Genomic DNA, 15,559 nt, shown 5'->3' on the forward strand with positions numbered 1-15,559 from the left:
GGACTTCAACCCTTCACTATTTTTCTTTAGATATCTACTTATTTATTCTTAAAATCGACGTCACCTTGCCCACAAATTTCAACCCTTACCAATTTTTCTCTCGATGTCTATTCTGCTTATTTATTCTTACGTTGTTACGTTATCTATTCTTCTCATTTAAAATCAGGGTGGATACGTCTGATCCGTCTTCATTTAAAATTAGATTCTTTTTGTTCAAAATTGTCATGTCTATTCTTATTTACTGTTGAAATTAATAGATCTGCTTGGTGTTATAAGGTGGACTTTGAGATGGACTCACAGTACAAGTATGATAAATTTTATTAAAATTTTGTATACGCTCCAGTTTGCGGTTCTGTAACTTGCATACTTACGAATACAAGATTGATATAATATTTAAAACTTTGTTTAATATTAATGGAAATAATATTTTGACTTAGCTTTAATACTGTACGGGTGCAATAGTCTTGATGCGACAAATAAATAGTATGACAAGAGTTTTGTAGGTTAACTATCAAATATGTATAAATTAATAAATGAAGTCTTCACAAAAATGAATATTTATAAACCTTCGAAACTAATGCAATTAAAAAACCTTCCTAACACTCCATTTCACGCACAATCACCATAGGAATGTCTCAAACTTCCAACAAACTCTACAACACTATCTGAACACACACTCTATAGCATTATCTCAACACATACGCAGTATGTAAAATAACTACTGTGTAGACGTATTCTTTTAAATAAACTTTTAAAAAACAATCGATCAGAAGATCCGTGCATTACGTAATCCACAAAAGGGAGAACACATAATCAAAAATAATTGTTCCGCCGAAGAAGGTCCAGCACAATTGCCGGCAGAAATCGAAAACAAAGTAGGAGGGTTGTGTAATAGCATTTAAATTTAGTGGAAGATGAAATATCGTGGCAGCACGCGAGTACGCTCCACGAAGAGGATGTGTTCCAGGAAAAATCGAAGATGCTCGATCGCGATTTATCCCGTGGGTCCTTGAACGATCCGTTTTCTGGATTCTTGCGCAAGAGTACAATTATATGGGACCTGGAACCGATACTTTTTGGCTGGAACGTCGAATTAAAGCAGTGGGTTAAACGGTCGACGCGTGTCCGCGAATCGGAAGGTTCGGTTCGATCACGAAGGCCGACAACGCGATTCGAAAGAATCCATCAGTCATCCAGACACGGAAATAATAATTTGTCGGCAACATGCGTGAACATTAAACCGTTTTTGCCTTCCTCGCGTTTTGCCCTTCTGGCTGAGGAGATTATTCATTTCGTCACGCGCGAAAAATGTGGCGTTTGATAGGCGGAATTGGAGACGTGTGGTTCACTGTGGTGGATGTGGTCTTCCGTGGTGGATGTGGTCTTTCTTTGGGACGTTGAGAGGTGTGGAAAATTTGGGATGGAAATTGGAGATTTGGGGATTTGGGAGGGTGGGAAATTGGAGATTTGGGGATTTGAGGAGATGGGAATTTGGAGATTTGGGATTTGAGGAGATGGGGATTTGGAAGAGTGGGAATTTGGAGAATTGGGGATTTAGGAAGGAGGGAATTTGGAGATTTGGGGACTTGGGAGGGTGGGAATTTGGGAGGGTGGGAATTTGGAGATTTGGGGATTTGGGAGGGTGGGAACTTGGAGATTTGGGGATTTGGGAGGGTGGGAATTTGGAGATTTGGAAATTTGAGAAAATGGGAATTTGGAGATTTGGGGATTTGGGAGGGTGGCAACTTGGAGATTTAGAAATTTGAGAAAATGGGAATTTGGAGATTTGGAAATTTGGGAAGATGGTAATTTGGAAATTTGGAAACTTGAGAAAATGGGAATTTGGAGATTTGAAAATTTGAGAAAATGGGAATTTGGAGATTTGGAAATTTGAGAAAATGGGAATTTGGAGATTTGGAAATTTGGAAATTTGGAAATTTGAGAAAATGGGAATTTGGAGATTTGGAAATTTGAAAAAATGGGAAATTAGAGATTTTGGAATTTCAGAAAATGGGAATTTGAAAAAACAGGAATTTGGAATTTTGACAACTCTCAACTTTCCAAATCCCAAAACTTTCAAATTCGTACACATTCAAATCCATAACTTTCAAACCTAACCATACTTCAAAAATTTCTAAAATCCTGTAATTTAAATTTCGACTCGATTAATCTTCAAAACACAAACCTTGATTGACCAACAGTGGAAGACTCGAATCGAAATCGCGTGAGCGTGAAGAAAAGTTTTCAGGCGTTAAAAAACTTTCGACATGCCGCAATACGTCCACCGTTAGAAAGTGTAATTGTCACGCACGAAATGGCGGATGTACGTACAGGTAAAGTACCGTTGAAAAGTAAAGAAGGAACTTTTGCATCACGAAGGCACGCTAGTAATTGTCGTCGTATGAGACGGAGAAATTAATTGATCGTCCGATTGCGATTAATTTTGGTTTAGAAAGAAAAATACTGTAGAACTTCAATTTACGAAATGAACAAAATAAAATAAAATTTTAAATCAAATTTTAAAGTGCAATTTACTCAAAAATTCAGCTCAATTTCCTGCATAAACCAGCGTACCAAAATATGAAAATATTTGGTCCTTGAATAAAGTACAATTTTCCCAATAATTTTAATCAGCTGCATAACCTATAAAACTATAACTATAACCCTTGTTGTCACGCGCTATATTGCCACAAGTAGAGTTACCACGCGTTATATTGCCACGAGTAGAGTTACCACGCGTTATATTGCCACGCGTAGAGTTGCCACGCGTTATATTGCAACGCGTAGAGTTGTCACGCGTTATATTGCAACGCGTGGAATTTGCACGCGATATATTGCAACGCGTAGAGTTGTCACGCGTTATATTGCAACGCGTGGGATTTTCACGCGTTATATCGCCACGCGTAGAGTTGCCACGCATTATATTGCAACGCGTGGGATTTTCACGCGTTATATTGCAACGCGTGGGATTTTCACGCGTTATATTGCCACGCGTAGAGTTGCCACGCGTTATATTGCAACGCGTAGAGTTGTCATGCGTTATATTGCAACGCGTGGAATTCGCACGCGTTATATTGCCACGCCTGGAGTTGCCACGCATTATATTGCAACGCGTGGGATTTTCACGCGTTATATCGCCACGCGTAGAGTTGCCACGCGTTATATTGCAACGCGTAGAGTTGTCACGCGTTATATTGCAACGCGTGGAATTTGCACGCGTTATATTGCCACGCCTGGAGTTGCCACGCTTTATATTGCAACGCGTGGGATTTTCACGCGTTATATCGCCACGCGTAGAGTTGCCACGCGTTATATTGCAACGCGTAAAATTTGCCCGCGTTATATTGCCACGCATGGAGTTTCCGCGCATTATATTGCAACGCGTGGAATTTTCACGCGATATATTGCCACGCGTAGAGTTATCACGCTTTATATTGCCACACGTGGAATTTTCATGCGTTATATTGCCACGCGTAGAGTTTTCACGCGTTATATTGCCACACGTGGAATTTTCATGCGTTATATTGCCACGCGTAGAGTTTTCACGCGTTATATTGCCATGTGTAGAGTTGTCACGCGTTATATTGCCATGCGTAGAGTTGTCACGCGTTATATTGCCATGTGTAGAGTTGTCACGCGTTATATTGCCATGCGTAGAGTTGTCACGCGTTATATTGCAACGCGTGGAATATTCATGCGTTATATTACCACGCGTAGAGTTTTCACGCGTTATATTGCCACACGTGGAATTTTCATGCGTTATATCGCCACGCGTAGAGCTGTCACGCGTTATATTGCCACGCGTGAAATTTTCATGCGTTATATTATCACGCGTAGAGTTGTCACGCGTTATATTGCCACGCGTTATATTGCCACGCGTAGAGTTGTCACGCATAGCAATAACTACAAATGAACCTAATCCAACCTATAAACCTCTCGAATTCTCCAAATACCAATAAAAAGTGAGAACAGTCACTCCTCAGCGGAGCCGTTAAATAAGACGTCAAAGTCCGCTTCCGAGGAGTCAGAACAGCGGGACAGAAAGAAATTTATAACGGGCGGTAATTAAAGCTGTTCGATGGTTTCGATAAAAACGCACCCGTGCCTCATAAACGCGCGCGTAATAAGTCAGCCATCCTGAAGAGGGCTCGATCGCGGGCCAGTTACTCTCCTCAGTCGCTACCGTTTTTCAACCGCAGGACATCAGAGGTTGCCTCGAAGGGACGATTTAGAAGATAAAAATCGGCTTGATGGCTACTTCGCCGGTTCTATCTGGCCGGTTATCGCGATAACTTTCGTCTCCTGGCCTCTTGATACCCATCGTGCGCCTCGTCGAGCTTTTACGAAAACGCATACCACCCTCCTAAATTAGGATACGCGAACAGGTGCGCACACAGACGGACATTTTTACCGCGATAAGTTCTACATTGAACGGTTTAACGTGTTTCTTCGTTGCAGAGCTTTTCAGGGTAGATTAGGGAAATTATCTGATGGACGTCGGGTGGTCCAGGAAGTTTAGAAGGTAGCTTTTAGATATTGCGATTATCTTTTTGTTTTAGGTTGTTATTTAAATTATTTTCAAATATTTTCGTGATAAAATTTATGTAGCTTTTTTATGGACTTTCTTTCTGAAGCTGAGGAAGCTATATTCTTGTTGAAATTGAAGGAACTCTATGATTTTCTTGTTAAAGCTGAACAAGCTTGATATATCTTCTTGTCAAAGTTCAAGGAACTATAATGTATTTTCTTGTTGAAGTTGAAATTTTTTTATGTATATTCTTGTTAAAATTTGAAAAAGCTTTCTCATGTATTTTTCTACTAAAGCCGAAGAAGCTTGATGTATCTTCTTATCAAAGTTCAAGAAACTATGATGTACTTTCTTGTTAAAGTTGAACAAGTTTGATATATCTTCTTGTCAAAGTTCAAGAAACTATGACATATTTTCTTGTTGAAGTTGAAATTTTTTTATGTATATTCTTGTTAAAATTTGAAAAAGCTTTCTCATGTATTTTCCTCCTAAAGCTGAAGAAGCTTGATGTATCTTCTTATCAAAGTTCAAGAAACTATGATGTACTTTCTTGTTAAAGTTGAACAAGCTTGATATCTTCTTGTCAAAGTTCATTAAACTATGATGCATTTTCTCATTAAAATCGAAGGACCCTTCCAATGCATTTTTCCTAAAAGTAAAAAATTCTTCCATGTCACATTGCGGCGCTAATAATTGCAAGCTGTGAAATCTAAATATTTAACCACGAATGTGTAACATCATGTTCAGAGCTCATCATCGGTCACCGCATCGTTTGTATAAACCGCAACGTGTTCGTAAGATCGGTGATGATCCGTGAACGAGCGCAACCTGCATCGGTAAAGGGACAAAAGAAAAAGCGGCGGGGTTTGCGGTGTACCAGTCGAAAGTCGAGGTCCCTGACAATAGCTCTATGGGGGGTCGTTACAGGCGCCAAGGGTACTTGGGTTCTCTCGTTTATTTGTCGTCGAACCATCGAGGCATTAAACACTGTTGGACAAGAATGATGAATGTTAACACGATGTTTATACGATATACACTACCGTTCATAAATATCCGGACACTTGGTTTCGTTACACAAAACACAGTTGAACTTTGTACGAAAGGATTATCATATCATTTGTAATAATTATTATTATCTTTTTTGAGGTAATAACGTAATAGAATTACGTAGTCATAACGTAATAGAATTAATTTTTAAATACAAATTATACAATGAGAGTGTGAAAGTAAAATTCATGTCCAGAAGTACAAAGTCCAAATTTCCCACGTAACGTAGTTGAAACTAGGGTAAAAATTGCGTGGTACTTTTATCAGATCGTACGCAACGTGAAACGAAGGGTAAGCTTGTAATAGCAACGGAACAACCTCTAACGAGGCGGGGATCAGATGGTTCGAATAGATTAATCTATAGCCAGTGTCCGGGGAACACCAGGAAGATTACGACAGAACGTTTGTGTCCCGCCTTTTGTAATCGCGTCTTATCGCGGAAATAAGGACAGGTGAACGATTCTGAACGATCATCCTCGTTGATCATCCCGAATTCGCGCCACGTGATGTCGCGGTCATTTTTTTCGATCGTTACGATTTTCTTAACGAACCGAATGCTACTTTTAACCCCTTACTTTATTTCTTTTACCAAGTTGGTTTACGTCGTTTAGTAGCTGGTTTACGTACAGTAGATACAACTCTTTAACACATCGACTGCCACATTGAAATAATTGAAAATTGCGTCCAGTGATGTTTTAATTTTTAATCAATTTGACGAACTATTTTCACAATGTCTTGTTACATTTATTTTTCATATATCTGTTATTGTGAAAGATCGAAATTTGGAGAATGTCGACTTTCACCGGTGAATGTCGCTTGGTGTATGTCCGAAATATTTGCTAAATACCCTTATTTCCGACTTATTGGGGATTTGGGAAGATGGGAAATTGGAGATTTGGGGATTTGAGGAGATGGGGATTTGGGAAGATGGGGATTTAGAGAATTCGGGATTTAGGAAGGCGGGGATTTAGAGATTTGGGGACTTGGGAGGGTGGGAATTTGGAGATTTGGGGATTTGGGAGGGTGGGAATTTGGAGATTTGGAAATTTGAGAAAATGGGAATTTGGAGATTTGGGGATTTGGGAGGGTGGGAATTTGGAGATTTGGGGATTTGGGAGGGTGGGAATTTGGAGATTTGGAAATTTGAGAAAATGGGAATTTGGAGATTTGGGGATTTGGGAGGGTGGGAATTTGGAGATTTGGAAATTTGAGAAAATGGGAATTTGGAGATTTGGGGATTTGAGAGGGTGGGAATTTGTAGATTTGGGGATTTAGGAGGGTGGGAATTTGGAGATTTGGAAATTTGAGAAAATGGGAATTTGGAGATTTGGGAATTTGGGAGGGTGGGAATTTGGAGATTTGGGGATTCGGGAGGGTGGGAATTTGGAGATTTGGAAATTTGAGAAAATGGGAATTTGGAGATTTGGGGAATTTGGAGATTTGGGGATTTGGGAGGGTGGGAATTTGGAGATTTGGAAATTTGAGAAAATGGGAATTTGGAGATTTGGGGAATTTGGAGATTTGGGGATTTGGGAGGGTGGGAATTTGGAGATTTGGAAATTTGAGAAAATTGGAATTTGGAGATTTGGGGATTTGGGAGGGTGGGAATTTGGAGATTTGGAAATTTGAGAAAATGGGAATTTGGAGATTTGGGGAATTTGGAGATTTGGGGATTTGGGAGGGTGGGAATTTGGAGATTTGGGGACTTGGGAGGGTGGGAATTTGGAGATTTGGGGATTTGGGAGGGTGGGAATTTGGAGATTTGGAAATTTGAGAAAATGGGAATTTGGAGATTTGGGGAATTTGGAGATTTGGGGATTTGGGAGGGTGGGAATTTGGAGATTTGGAAATTTGAGAAAATTGGAATTTGGAGATTTGGGGATTTGGGAGGGTGGGAATTTGGAGATTTGGGGATTCAGGAGGGTGTTCTTTATTTAAATTTTGAATACTCTTCAACTTGAAATTTAAGTCCAACTATAAGTTGCATTATCAAGGATCCCTGAATATAAAATAGTTACAACATTTTAATTTTCTTTATTCGTTTTAGTGTTATAACCCTGATTAGCTAGTCTTGACTGACGCATCTGATAAATAAACGGCACGGGAAGGGGTTAATGTAAGAATTTTTTATTAGGAAAACAAACAAATTTTTAATAATACACATGTCATATCAGTTTAGAAACTTAAGTGTCACCCATACATGACGTGGCAGTCAACGTGTTAATTCATAAAACAGATGAAGAAAGGGTTTTTCAATGAAACTGCACCAGTGTGTGATAAATTCATTTTTGTTCGAAGTAAATAACTGAAAATATAAACTGTCTAAATTATTTATAAGATCCAAGAGAATGCAAGAAGGTAGCATATTCAGTAAAATAATTAGATACCTACCTCTAAAAAATGTAATCACCAAGTCAAACATCATCGAACCGCTCCAAACAGTGAACCCTTTGAAAAAGAAGAAACATTAGGATCCGCAATTTACAGGTCCGGCGCGTGTATGCAAAATTGACCTAACCCAAGCCAATTTGCAAACGATTCGTTCTATTGGAGCAGGCGTGAAAGAGTATGTAACCCGTTGGTAGAAAAGGGAGAAAAAGAAGAAGGCGGAACGAGGGACCTGCAAATAAAAACCGGTTTGAACTATCGGCTACTTAAGAAGAAAAGAGAGCTAAAGAAGGCAAGGGGTAAAAAGGGAGCGGCTAAAAAAGCAAGATAGGATAGTCCTGCAAGAAAGACTCCTATTTTCTCGATGCAATTTCATCGACGGCAATTTTGTCGAAAACATGCAGCTGCCGTCTCGAGTAACCAGCGATGTTAGGAGGCTGGGGTTTCCTATTATTTTTCAAGCTTAGTCAGTCTTTTTGTTCGGGGACAGAATTTGTCGGGGCAAACATTAATTTTGCGAACTAGAGAGGATAGTGAAATCGAATGGAAAAGGACAAAAGGCGCAAGGTGTTCGGATTTTTGATGAAACAATCAGGGCGGTACGATTACCATACGTATGTTAGTAAAAGATCCGAAAGTCCCTACGACTTAATCTGTCCGAAGCTTTATCATCGTGCAGCTTGCCTCTTTATCGCCGTATTGGAACGCCTCGAAAATTTTTAGGCCGGCGGCCTATCGCGTGATCTAATTGACAAAGGATTTGGGGGAAGAGAATTTTGAAACGTTAAAGGCGGAGACGGAGTATGTTACTAATTGCAGACCAGATCGGTATTTAGGAGAGATACGAATTAATATCGATGATTAAAGTCGGGAAGTAATAAAATGTAATCATAATGTAAAGTTAATATTTTCCCCTTCTCACGATCGTATCGCTAAAATATTCTTGATCGTTAATAAGTGTGATGGGGAATTAATTGTACGAATTATGGAGTTGGGTACTTAAAGCGTGCGTAAACATTATTCGCGTCATATTCCTTATCATATTTAATAACGATCAGGAATATTTTAGCAGCAATATCTTGCATTTCCAAACCTCCATATTTTAAAATTTTCATATCCGAAAATATATTTTATTTGTTACATTTATACAATATCATCAAGACAGAAAGGGGTAGTTTTCAATACTCCAGTTTCGAGGAAAGCCTAGCTCGGGGCACGATTCCGCAAACCGTGAATTTCGATAATCGCCAGCAATTGCTTTATTACCCGAGCAGGTGCCAATAATGGGCGGCGCCTCGTCTTCGATGCTTTACAACTTCGTTATACAAACATTAAAAATTGTTTTTAACCCTTGCTCGGTGCAAATTGTCGGGGTCGTAAAAGCTCGTAACCCCAATTTACGTGGCAGCTGCGTTCGATAAATAACCCGCGAAATTTTCAACGCTACGTCTACCGTTTATCTTCGAGGCGAAATCGGTGAAAAGTGAAATAAATACTGCATCAGATTGTTATCTTCTTATTTACAAGTCTCAAGTTTCCAAGTTCTAAAATTTCTAAGCTTTTAAATTTCCAACTTCTGAAATTTCCAAGCTCTCAAATTTTCAAATTCTTAAATTTCCAAGCTCTCAAATTTCCAACTTCTCAAATTTCCAAGCTCTCAAATTTCCAACTTCTCAAATTTCCAAGCTCTCAAATTTCCAAATTCTCAAATTTCCAACTTCTTAAATTTCCAAGCTCTCAAATTTCCAACTTCTCAAATTTTCCAAGCTCTCAAATTTCCAACTTCTCAAATTTTCCAAGCTCTCAAATTTCCAAACTCTCAAATTTCCAAACTCTCAAATTTCCAACTTCTCAAATTTCCAACTCCTCAAATTTCCAAGCTCTCAAATTTCCAACTTCTCAAATTTCCAAGCTCTCAAATTTCCAACTTCTCAAATTTTCCAAGCTCTCAAATTTCCAACTTCTCAAATTTCCAAGCTCTCAAATTTCCAACTTCTCAAATTTCCAAGCTCTCAAATTTCCAAACTCTCAAATTTCCAACTTCTCAAATTTCCAGCTTCTCAAATTTCCAAGCTCTCAAATTTCCAAGCTCTCAAATTTCCAAGCTCTCAAATTTCCAACTTCTCAAACTTCCAAGCTCTCAAATTTCCAACTTCTCAAATTTTCCAAGCTCTCAAATTTCCAAGCTCTCAAATTTCCAACTTCTCAAATTTCCAAGCTCTCAAATTTCCAACTTCTCAAATTTCCAACTTCTCAAATTTCCAACTCCTCAAATTTCCAGCTTCTCAAATTTCCAACCCCTCAAATTTCCAACTTCTCAAATTTCCAAGCTCTCAAATTTCCAAGCTCTCAAATTTCCAAGCTCTCAAATTTCCAGCTTCTCAAATTTCCAACTTCTCAAATTTCCAAGCTCTCAAATTTCCAAGCTCTCAACTTTCCAACTTCTCAAATTTCCAGCTTCTCAAATTTCCAACCCCTCAAATTTCCAACTGCTCAAATTTCCAAACTCTCAAATTTCCAAATCCCTAAATCCCTAAATTCCCAAACCACAAAACTCTCAAATTCAAAAACTCCCATACTTCAAACCCTAACTTCCCAAACTCGCACATTCCTAAATCCCAAACTTCCCAAACAATCCCCAAATTTCCAAAAAAGAACCAACCTACCAAATTCCCCTAATTCTCCAAAGAAACCAAAGAAATTTGCATAAAGATACTCGAAGTCTATAATCCAGTACGCATGAAGTAAACGATGGTGGTAGAAATGGTCGTTCGGTCGAACGTCGATCAGTCGTCGGATTACGCATGTCCTGGCAGCTGCGCATCCTTCCTGGGCGTTGCAACCCGCCACCAATCGTCGAAACCCTCTAATATCAAGCACCCGTTGCGACGGCCAATAGGAAGCCTCGGTTCTATCAGCGAGGGTGTCATCCGCCAGTGGTGCCACGCGATATTATCATTCTGGTTGGACGAGAGAGCAAGAGGGTTGAAACGCGGCAGAACGAGAGATCGAAGAAGGGTTGCGGTGATCGATCCTGGCCAAGGGTCTGGGAATCGACACTACCCCTCGGGCATCGATCCCGATGCTAAGCTCGCCGGCTGATGGGGTAAGCAAGCGGAAAAGCATAAGCTCGAAGTAACAATTTAATCCTCCTCTCCGTATCCGTTCGCTCGAACTCGCTAAGCCTGCAGTTCTGTGGAGAACGATATTGAACTCGGCAGTTTCTATTTGATGCGTTGGATGAAAGGTGATCGTGTGGGTTCTTATTTTTCTTCGAAACTATTCTGGTTTCGATTATAATAGCTATGTGTTGGGTTATCCGGAAAGTTCGTGCTTTTCGGTGGCGGCATGAAAATTTATTTAGACAAATTTTTCGCCGAAGAACCTGAGACGTTGTGGAAAGAATTCTCAAGTTGCATGAAAGATGGAGAAAGGTTATAGAACAAAATGGCACCTATATAATTTAATAAATGTATACCAAATTTAAATGAGCTGCGTTTCGATTGCGTCTCAAAATCGGCACGAACTTTCCGGACAACCTAATAATTAGATCAGCTATTTGGATGGTTTCAATTATTTTCCTTTGGGAGAATTTTCTCGTGCGAACTTCTCGTAAATTGCGGGAGGCGTTAACCTGGTGTTAATGTTATTTTAGAGGTTCTACATTTTGTATCGGGGTTTTCTATTCTACCATTTCGCTACTGTAGAATAATATTTAATAATTAAATATAATGCATGAAATTTATTAACAAAATATTACTGGGTATAATTAATGAATTGCAACACAAAGATGAAACTTCTCAAATTATAAAATTCTCACGTCTTTTCCTCTCAAACTCTCACAAAACAAAGCCCTCTCAGCTTCTTCTCAAAACATTCAATCGCACCAAAAAGACAATCTTCTAGCAACCTTCATTACATGCAAACTTCAATCATACCATACGCAAGCTTCATTCATATTATGCACCCATGTCAAACACACACATACCATACAATTACAAAGTACACACACACACATACCACACACCACACTACTTTATAATTGTCGTTCTAGTTTCTTTCCATTTCACAATTTTATTTCATTGTGGATCATTGCACAGCTGTTCTACTAATGTAATATTGTCTTAATATTATCTAGGGATTTTGGGATCTAGGAATTTTGGGATTTAGAAATTTTGGGGTCTACGGATTTTCGGATCTAGGGATATTTGGATTTAGTTATTTTGGAATCTATGTATGTTTGGATCTAGGGATATTTGAATTTAAGGATTTTTGGATCTAGGAGTTTTGCTCTCTAGGGATGTTGGTGTCTAGGGATTTTTATATCTAGGGATCCAGGGATTTTTGGATCTTGGTATCTGGGAATATTGGGATCTAGGGAATTTTGGAACTAAAAAAATTGGGATCTAGAGATTTTGGTATCTAGGAATATTGGGATCTAGGGAATTGTGGATCTAGAAATATTGGGATCTAGGGAATTTTGGTATCTAGGAATATTGAGATTTAGGGAATTTTAGATCTAGAGATATTGGAATCTAGAAATTTTGGTATCTGGGAATATTGAGATCGAGGGAATTTTAGATCTAGAGATATTGAGATCTAGAAATTTTGGTATCTGGGAATATTGGGATCTAGGGAACTTTGGATCTAGAAATATTCGGATCTAGGTATATTTGAATCTAGAAATATTTGAATCAAAGGATTTTTGGATCTAGGAATTTCGGAATTTGGGGATATAGAGATCTAGGGACATTTGGATATAATAATTTCTTGATCTAAGAATTTTGGGATCTAGGGATATAGGAATCTGGGGATTTTGACCTATAGGAATTTGCGAATATGTAAACTTGATAATACAGTGATTTAACTTCCCTCACATAGATTTGATACTACAATTTTGGAATAGAAAAATTCACGACTTAACAAACTTTCAAATCCACAAATATTCAATTGAAAACTTTCCCAAATCTTAAATCATACAAGCTTGAAAATAAGAAAATTCCAAATCTGAAACCTTGAAATCCTGACACCAGGAAATTAACTTGTCCATTTCAATAAAAATCAGATACGACCAATCATTTCACGCCGTTGATATCTCTAGTGCCTGAAGTTTGCTCCAAAGCAATTATAAACGATCTTCAACGTTCGGAAATGGAGCGAATTACAAGAAATTCACGTGGTCGTATCGCGCGCTAGTAGTTAATCCTCTTGTGCGCATCAATCATTATTACTCGACTATGTAATCTGAACTTTGGTTTTGCTCGGGTACTGTTGCTGCTCATTAATTCCGGCTGCCAAGGGATGCACGTGCTACTCTCTTGCATTCCTCCTTTTTACCACGGAAGTAATTTACGTGGTTGCTCTCGTGGTTACTTTTGGTACCTTACTATTTCTTGAGATATTAATTCTTTCGCTATGGAACAAAATTTCAATTTTTTCTTACGTTCATTACCTTTATTCGTAATAAAAGTAGGGTGAAAATATACATGTGTCATGTTGGTCAGTTAGGTCATTACAGATGTTATTAATTTTTGATTGGATGAGAAAAAATTAAGTTTAAGAAGAAATTAATTTTGAATTATAAGAAAATGTATTAATTTTGAATTATAAGAAAAAATGTATTAATTTTGAATTATAAGAAAATGTATTAATTTTTAATTTAAAGAAATAATGTATCAATTTTGAATTATAAGAAAAGGTATTAATTTTGAATTATAAGAAAATGTATTAATTTTTAATTTAAAGAAATAATGTATCAATTTTGAATTATAAGAAAAAGTGTATTAATTTTTAATTTAAAGAAAAAATGTATTAATTTTTAATTTAAAGAAATAATATATTAATTTTGAATTATAAGAAAAAATGTATTAATTTTTAATTATAAGAAAAGATATTAATTTTTAATTACAAGAAAAATGTATTAATTTTGAATTACAAGAAAAAATGTATTAATTTTGAATTACAAGAAAAAATGTATTAATTTTTAATTACAAGAAAAATGTATTAATTTTGAATTACAAGAAAAAATGTATTAATTTTTAATTACAAGAAAAATGTATTAATTTTGAATTACAAGAAAAAATGTATTAATTTTTAATTACAAGAAAAAATGTATTAATTTTTAATTACAAGAAAAATGTATTAATTTTGAATTACAAGAAAAAATGTATTAATTTTGAATTACAAGAAAAAATGTATTAATTTTGAGTTACAAGAAAAAATGTATTAATTTTAAATTTAAAGAAAATTTCACAAAAATTATGATTCCACAAGTATGTGTTTGAAGTACCTACTTTAAGGAAGAATTTTAATCCCCTGTTTTATTAGTATAAAAAATCATGTGTCTTTTATATTTAATTACAATGAAAATTATACATGCATATGATCATTAATAAGAAGGCAATTTGTAACAATAAAATATTAGACACTCCAGATTGCAGCTGCAGAAAAAAGAACTATTGTCGCGGTCTGTCAACCGGACCAGCTGAAAAATTGTTGCACCCTGGTCAAAGTCATTAAGAACCCTCGTGTTGCCGAAAAGATGCCAAATTACCCGCCATTAGACACGGCCAATAACAACTTACACAATCTATTCTCATCTCGATGGATGCTACGGTTAGAATTCACTTGCGACCTAATTTCCCATTAACATTAAATTACTGCAATATCAACATTTTACATTTTTAAGAAAAGTAGGATTTAATTATGCTACTACTTTCAGCATTGTATTTATACAAATTTATTTTCGAATCATTTCATAGTATTTCATATTACTTAGTATTATTCATTCATTTTTAATTTATTTATTCATTTTTAAAGTCATTTTATATTACATATGCATAGAGTATTTATTAATAAAGGAATCGTACGAAAATTATTTTATTTCGCGCAAACAGATTTGAATTTGCCGCCACCCAATACTAGATCAAAATGGCGGATGATTCTACCGCTCCAAAGAGCATCGAGTCACTCGAATTTTTATCAATTCGAGGCACGTAACGACGGAGAAGGTTGCTCGTTTCCTCGGGGCAATCCACGCTGTATTTTGACACCCGATGCAACAACGATGTAATTTCGCACGATAAACGCGTTTCGTTCGACCTTTCAACAATTCCGAACGGAACCCTTAACGAGGCTTAGGCTGCGAACCGATCGTTTTTACCTCTGTTTTCTGGCACAGGGCCGATAATTGGCAACGAAGTCGGCATCTTCTCTTCTTCCTTCTCTTTTTTTCCTACCTTTCAGCCAACAATCGCTGCTACGCGACGATTCTCGCCCTTTTCGGGATGCTTTATTGCGAACGATCCTGGCCACCAAATATCGCGTTACACACCTCAAATTGCTTTCAAAATTTCTAAAATGTCTCTCTCGATAAACTCTCAGTAAACTCTCTCAATAACTATCAAAATTAATAATACATTTAACTGTAAACATTTTCTAATAAATATGCACAAAGAGATCACTTGGATAAACAACATAAAATTATGATTACAAAAGATATGAAGTATTTTTAGCAATTTTGTTAATTGTGAAAATTTTAGTGTTCGACAGTTGTCAAATTTTTTTAGAGTCATTATGTATGTGGTATGATAATAC

General features: G+C 37.1%; 1 protein-coding gene across 1 annotated transcript in view; it reads right to left on the minus strand.

Moving 5' to 3' along the window:
- The window catches only part of Poxn (paired box pox-neuro), a 140,384-nt gene that overhangs the window by 38,644 nt on the left and 86,181 nt on the right, over positions 1–15,559 (minus strand). The gene's annotated exons all lie outside the window — the stretch shown is intronic.

This window comes from Megachile rotundata, chromosome 10, assembly GCF_050947335.1.
Source record: "Megachile rotundata isolate GNS110a chromosome 10, iyMegRotu1, whole genome shotgun sequence".
NCBI lineage: Eukaryota > Metazoa > Arthropoda > Insecta > Hymenoptera > Megachilidae > Megachile > Megachile rotundata.